The following is a 7465-nucleotide window of genomic DNA, read 5'->3' as shown; positions in this document are numbered from 1 at the left end:
GGGAAATCTCAGACTGGGTGGGGAGAATACACTTTCAAATGTTTTTCTTTTTATAAAATATTATCTTCATTTTATTTCTTGAGACCTCTCTACCCTTTTTGGATGAGGTCAGCCATAAGACAGAAGCCTTGGGGGTCGTAAGCATTGCATATTTAACTAAAAGTTGAACAGCATACTCTCTGGCCCTTTCTAAATCTGTCAAGCTGTGGTTCTGTGAAGGCCACTCTGGTTGTGGCACAGGGACTCCAAATGGCCAGGTTCCTTACCGTCTCTCTGATCCATGGAGGATCAGTCAGTAGCTCCACTTTGCAGATGTGGCAACTGAGGTTCTGAGAGGCTCCGTGGATATCTTAAAGCCACACAGAGGCTGAATTAGGATTCAAGTCTGGCTTCTTTTGATAGCATAGCTCTGTATATCTCATGACACCACACAGAGACTTGCTTTGGATGTCTTATCCTGTAAAGAAGGTGGCCCTACTTTGGAAAGGATCTGAAGGCATGCCGCCACTGCAGCTCAGTGGGTTTTTGGAGCTGTCATTCCATAATTTTTTTTCCCTGAATTTACTCAGTTCAGCCAAGAGTGCTTCAAGAGGCCAGTTTTCAGCTCCTCCTCCCACTAAAGCCTGGAATCAAGAGAACCAGCACCAGTGAGCTTGCTGGGTAATCTTGGAAGCATTGAGTTGGGCTCAGTGTGCAGATGTGCATGAGTGGAGGGACGTTTGTTGTTTCAGTGCCTGTGGAGCAGGACTCTGGGGAGGGTGAGGAGCCCCCAGAGGCCAGGCACTCTGCAAAGAAGGGGTGTGTGCACACTGCACACCAGCTTCACAAATAGCCACAGTTAGGGAAAGGAAGATCCAATCTGACTTCCTAAGCTCTCCTGATTAATACATGCAACCCCTTGAGGAAACCCGCTTTCTTTAGGACAGTCTGAATTTTTATTGAGTGTTCATGTGTTCTTGGATAGACTTTCTAAGAGAGAAGACAACTCAACTTTTTTTTTTTGTAAAAGATACAGGACTTCAAAACATTATGAAATCAACAGTAGTTACCATAATGCTTTTTGATGTCTTCAAAATACCTGCAGATAACTTTGGACATAGTAAAAATCAAACAGAACACAATAGAATAGAAACAATAAAACAAAATAATGAATGCAATAAAGAACTTCAAAACAAGTCTATAGTAAAGCCAAAATTACTATCATAATATATATATATATATATATATATATATATATATATATAAAATATATTTTTGAAATAGCTGCTCCTGCCATTGGATTTGATATAATCAAACAAAACAAAAGAGAATAAAACCCAATCCAATAAAACAATGGAAACAATATAGGGCTTCAAAACAAGACCATAGGGAATCAAGATGGCTGCAGCCCTCAGAAGGAGAGCCCCCTCCAGATGTCACACTGTGTACCGATATCCTCTGAACCTATGATCAGATCACAGGGCCCTAGGGCCTAAATCAGATGGCCCTAGACCGGCAATGTGAGTGAAACACCAAAGCACCACAGGCATCCAACTGCATTTCACCTCCATAGCTATCATCACAGCCTGTGTTTCTCTGGATAAGCCTGTTGCTTATGGCAGGGCAGGAGTGAGGGTTGGTACTTCTCGTTTGCCAGCCTGTGTACCACAAGGGGCCGGGCTCTGTCTGCTCCAGCTGGCAGCAGCGCACTCATGGTGCTGATTCCCAGACTGGGCTTGCTTGCTGGTGTGGCTTGGTTCTCTCTACCCCTGGTCCAAAAATGGTGCTGACTCAACTCACAGGGAGAGGCTGGGTCTGTCTGTTCCAGTCTCATGGCATGACTCTAGTTCCCAGACTGAACAACTCAACTTTTGTCTGGCAGGAATTGAGAAGTAAGGGAAGGGGCTGGGGGGACGAGCCATGCATGACCATGCCTGTGCTATCTGTGCTCAGCATGCCATTTCCTCAGACCAGCACAGACCTTGGGTCACCTGGGTAGGGGGCAGGTTGGACATCCCTAACCCTCAAATCTGAAATCTGAAATGTTCCGTCATCAAAACACTTTGAACACTGAATGACACCAAAAGTGGAAAATGCCACACCTGCCTCATGTGACTGGTTGTGATTAAAATGTAGGTGCAATGAAAATATAATATATAAAACCTCCTTCAGGCTCTGTGTGTAATCTACATGCAACACATTAATTTCATGGTTAGACTTGGATCCTATCTCTGAGATATCTCATTTGGTATATGCAGATAATCCAAAACCCAAAAAACAATTAAAAATTTGAAATAGTTCTTATCCCAGCAGTTCAGATAAGGGCCACTCAAGCCATAGTGTCATCCTGACTGCACAGGAGAAGCCATGGGTCTGTGATGCCTCACAGTGCTGGAGCTTGGGTTTGGATCCCAATCCCGACCTTTCCAAAAGTCATCTCTAAAACATTCATTTTGATCGCTTCTTCATGTTGTTACCTCAGTAAATGGAGAACACCTTGGTAAGTGGTAAGTGGCCATGCCGTCCACAGGGTCCAGTGGGTTCTATTCAGGTACATCTTGGGGGTGTGGGTCAAGCCAGGATGAGCAGGTGTCATGGAATTGTAGTGTGTTACACCCTGTCTATATGGGAAATCCTGATGTTTTGTTCACCATGTAGACTTGGGATTACTTTTTATTTTTAAAAATATTGCATTAAAATACAATTTTTTCTTGATTTCTCAGTTTAGTGACTTCTTAAAGTCTGTGCCTGAAATGAATCCTAATTCATTCCTTGGTTTCCTGATCAACCTGTCTTGATTTCTTTTAATTGGATAGTTTGAGAAATAGTATTGTTGGTGGTGTAGAACATTTTAGGAGGTGAGAAAAGTATCGATGTTGAATTTAGGCTCCTGATTGGCTTTTTTCTCTGTCTAGACTTCCACAGATTATTCTCTAAGTATTCTCTAACCATTGTGTTTTTACCTTCATGCTGGATGAATTTTTGTTTTTTGTACAGGCTACGATATAGCAGAAAGAATATTCAACTTTGGAGCTAATATATTGTTTTGGGTTCTTGATTTGACCTTACCTCGCTCAGCTGCCAATTTTCTCTGACCCTGAGTTTCTCTTTCTGAAGACTGAATTTAATCACAGCTAGCTCATAGGCACGAGGGAGTCACAAGGCTCCAATGAGATCTTTTAAACATGTGCGTCACCTCACACAAGGCTTGGCCATGACAGGTCTTCAACTGAAGCTGCTTTCTCTTTCCTTCTGTCTCATGGGAAATGCCTTTCCCAATTTCCAGCCTTTGGTCTCCTGTACATCAGATGAACTTGGGCTTTGCTTGAAGGCATTTTCTGGCCTTGGGCTGCTTTCTCTAGGAAGCAGGCTCTGAGATGAAGATGTGCACCTGAGGGTTCCTGGGGACCTGCTTGTGAGGGAATGAGGCAGGCAGACCGGGCTGAGGTAGAAGCCTAGGCTCTATTCTGTGGGGATGGAGCCCTCAGCAAACACGATGGAACTCAAATGGGATGGTCCTTGAGAATTATCTGGGCTTGAGGCAAGAGGCTGGGTCTTTGAATCTCCACAATGACCCAATGATAGGATGCCACTGGGGTGGGGGCAGAGCTATAGAGGAAGGCCTCAGATGTGCCACCTGCGAGGAGCATTCATAGTACCTGGAGATGAGTGATATGATCCTAATGGTGGTTCCCAGTACTGTATTAACATCCACCAAATTCCATTTCGCTGGTTCATTTGTTTCATTTAGCAAGTTTACACCATTTGGGATCAGTTACTCTAGGATTTTTTGGATCTCTTTTCCTGGGTGTGGTAGTCAGGTGTTGTAATAGAACAATTATAAGACAATACTAGACTCATAATTTATAGTATTATTTTTGATGGTCATCCCAAGAGTCAAATACAAAGAAAGTGCAGGAAATCTTTGCATACTAAAGACAGAAAATCCAGTCGAAGGCCTGGATCCCATGGCAATATCCTGCATGAGTTCAACTGAAGACCTGTAGGCCATGACAATGACTCATACAAGTCTGTTTCATGGATCTGCTCTGGGAAGGCCCAAAGGTCAGTGGTGGAAGCTAGAAAGTGTGCCAGTGTGGTGAAGGAATTCTGCACTGGAGCCAAAAAGCAATGCTCAAAATAAGAACCAGGGTTCCCCCAAAAAGCACTACAACCCTTCTCAGTGACAATGAGGTCCCGAGCTTCACCAATGATGAGAACAGCAAAGTTCATATCAGGAATCCAGCCTGATATACTTCTCATGGAGACTGAACAGAACACATCTTCCCCTCCAGAGCCAGGAAGCAATGCTCAAAGAAAAGACCAGAGCTCCTCCAAAGTGAACTGCAGCCATTCTCAGCCACAAGGTCCTGAGCTCCTCCAACATAGCTGAGTTCATATCAGGGAGGCCAGCAAAACTCAGTCTTCCAGGAGAACCGACAGTTCCAAAAGAACCAACAGCTCTAAACAAAACAACGCTTAGGAGAACCCACAATGCTACTCTTCTTCCCCAGGTCCCCTTTTTATGCTGGCAACAGTCCTCAAGTGGGTGATCTACGCTCAGCACCACGCTGATTCAATTCAGCTAGTGTTTAATCAGTTTTTAATCCACCGCACTGGGATAACTGAAACTTAAAGGAATTGTAAATTGCAGTCTGCACCACTGCATCTCCTTTTGTCCTTACAAATTTTACTCACCATTCACCTAAGCTGACCTTCAGCTAGCATCCCTGCTGGTATCCTACTAGCCTCTAGAAGCCATTGAGTTTTGGAGGATGCAGATGGATGAATTACAAGGAGATACAATATGATCACCACTCTTGCTTCTTTAGGTGGCATTAATCTGTATCATTGTTCTTGGGATGATATTGTTTTTAATTTAATATCTTGGATGAGAGATGGGGAGAGCTTTAAACTCTTCTTCTTGGCTTTCTCCACTAACATGTTTTTACTTCTCAAGGAACCACTGTGGGATTCTCCTAACTATAGTAGATGTTCATTCCAGTTACACATTTGATAATCTGGGAAGTGACCAGTAGGTGTGCCCACAGAGAGGCAAGTCTCCTTTTACTTCCTGGTTCCCTCCCATCCTGAGGGTAGCAGGGGTCTTGTTGCTGCTGCAATTCTGACTGGGTATCCAATAGTCCTTGCACTTTCTGGGTATTTTATCTGGCTCAAGATCCCTTAGAGGGGGATGATCGAGGGGAGCATTACTGTACATGTTCACTGTGGTGTTCCAGAGTTCCTCTCATGGGACCTCGACTCTTTCAGATGACAGTTTTCAGCAAGGGGTCATGGTATTTGTTGAGGTACCTGCCCTCAGTTTCCTGTCAGGGGCCACTGAGCCAGTGATCAAGCCAAGAGCGTGGAGCACCCAAGAAATGCCTGGTGGCATGGAGACTCCCAGGCCAACGGATGTTTCAGCCCTGAGAATGCAGGGTGTGAGAGGTGAGCTAGTTGTTAGACAAAGGGGTTTCACCTGATATCAACTTTCTAAATGTAGAAATAAATGCAGTGCAGTAATGAGCAGTTCTTTTTCTTTCATCTGGAGAGAGGGCTCTACCTAATCTCAGCTGTATGTATACTATATCTTATAAAGATCCTCTTGCTGGGCTGGGGATTTAGCTCAGAGGCTCAAGTGCTTGCCTGGTAAGCATAGGGTCGTGAGTTTGACCCCCAGTACCAAAAACATAAAGAAGGGTGGACTCCGTGCATGACTCTGTACAGGGATCTGGGGCTTTTAGGGCTGGGGGTTTAGCTCAGCAGCACAAGCACCTGCCTGGCACGTGAGAAGTCATGAGCTCTATCCCCGTACCAAAAAAAAAAAAAAAAAAAAAAGAAAAAAAAATCCTCTCTCCATCCTCCCCTTCCCTAGGAACTTTGAAAGCTGTGAGGATGTGGCATATTAGTTCCTGAACATGGGACCAGGATAAGACAAATAATGGGTGTGGGGACACTTCTCACTGTGTGCACAAAAGGGGGAGAAATGCATTGATAGTATTGATATTGATCACAGAGGTATATTGATATTGATATCATAAGGTGTAAACTTGGGACAAGCAAAGCTAAGGAGAAAAGTGGGCTCACTGGACTCAAAAAGAGAGATGGACTCATTAGAGCCAAAAGAACAAAACAGACTCATAAGAAACAAGTGAGAGAAAAATGTATTGATTTTATCAGGTGTTAAACATGAGCAAGTTGGTTCTCAAAAACAACAGATATAAGTCCTAGTAGGGAGAAAACTATAGCAGCAGAAAGACGATTCAATCAGATAAAGAAGAAAAGTTAGGAAGGATCCTTTGGAAACATCTTCATACTGGACAATGGAGGGACCCAGCCCACTCTCATTTGGGGTAGAGGGTATGCTTTTGTTTTGCTAGAGAATACTGAGTGGCCTATCTGGGTGCCAGAGCATGCTGTCCAACTGTACAATAGATCCAGATTTGGAGACGGAATTGATTCCACTTTTCAAGAAGCAGATGCTCAGTTCTACGATAGTGATGCCTCAGAGACTACGCCATAACCGACAGACAAGGTTGGGGCTAAACCTGGCCTGGGGCCAGTTGAAGGAATTGATCCAGGCTCCAGGAAATGTTAACCAAAAATAAGAATCAAAAGTCTGAGTAGGTGACAGGGTGTATAGAGATAACTGAGCCAAAACTATGTGAAAGAAAGGGACATGAAAGTTACTAGTATTCTTAAGACAAAATGAAATACAAATATATATGTGTTTATGTATGTATATATATATATATGGATTATGCATAAAAGATTTTGTTCCTTCCAAATTTTCTTATAAGAGATCTCTGCTAATTGACCTATAAAATATGACAAAAATATGACTAGGCTACTTATAGTTGTAAATTCCTAAAACTGTAAAAGAGTAACTATAATTCAATCTGATAAAAAATGTGTTTGAGTGCACTCTGATTTTATAATATGTTTGTTTAATCTGTTAAACTGTGTACTGGTTTCTTTCTCATATTCATGAACAACCATTTTTATTTGAGTTCAACAATTTTTTCCTCTTTTTCTTTTGCAGTTTTGGATCATTTGTTTAAAATTTAATTTGGATTATAGGTTTAAAAGCATGCTTTCCCCTGAGTAGTTAACTAGTCAATTAGATATCAAAATGAGTTTCTTCAGACATCACTAGAAATTCATTAAGGTAACCAGAGGAAAATATAAGGCTTGGAGAATTACTGGCTAAGGTTCCCTTTGACGACTAAAAGAGCAGCTTTTATTCTAGCCTTTGTTCATTGATTGGAAGCCTCAGTGATCTTCATAGCAGGATACACCCCAAAATGTTATTAAAATATATTATTAGGGGCTGGGGATTTAGCTCAGTGGCATAAGCACCTGCCTTGCAAGCAGGTGGTCATGAGTTCGATCCCTGGTACCGATAAAAAGTTAAAATATATTATAAATGTTTATGTTGATCATTCATTGAAGGATTAAGTTTTCTAGACAATAAGGTTTTTGATCG

The sequence above is a fragment of the Cavia porcellus genome, unplaced genomic scaffold (assembly GCF_034190915.1).
Source record: "Cavia porcellus strain 051 isolate PalLab524CR breed Dunkin Hartley unplaced genomic scaffold, mCavPor4.1 scaffold_19, whole genome shotgun sequence".
In the NCBI taxonomy this organism is placed as follows: Eukaryota; Metazoa; Chordata; class Mammalia; order Rodentia; family Caviidae; genus Cavia; species Cavia porcellus.
This window is presented reverse-complemented; position numbering follows the sequence as displayed.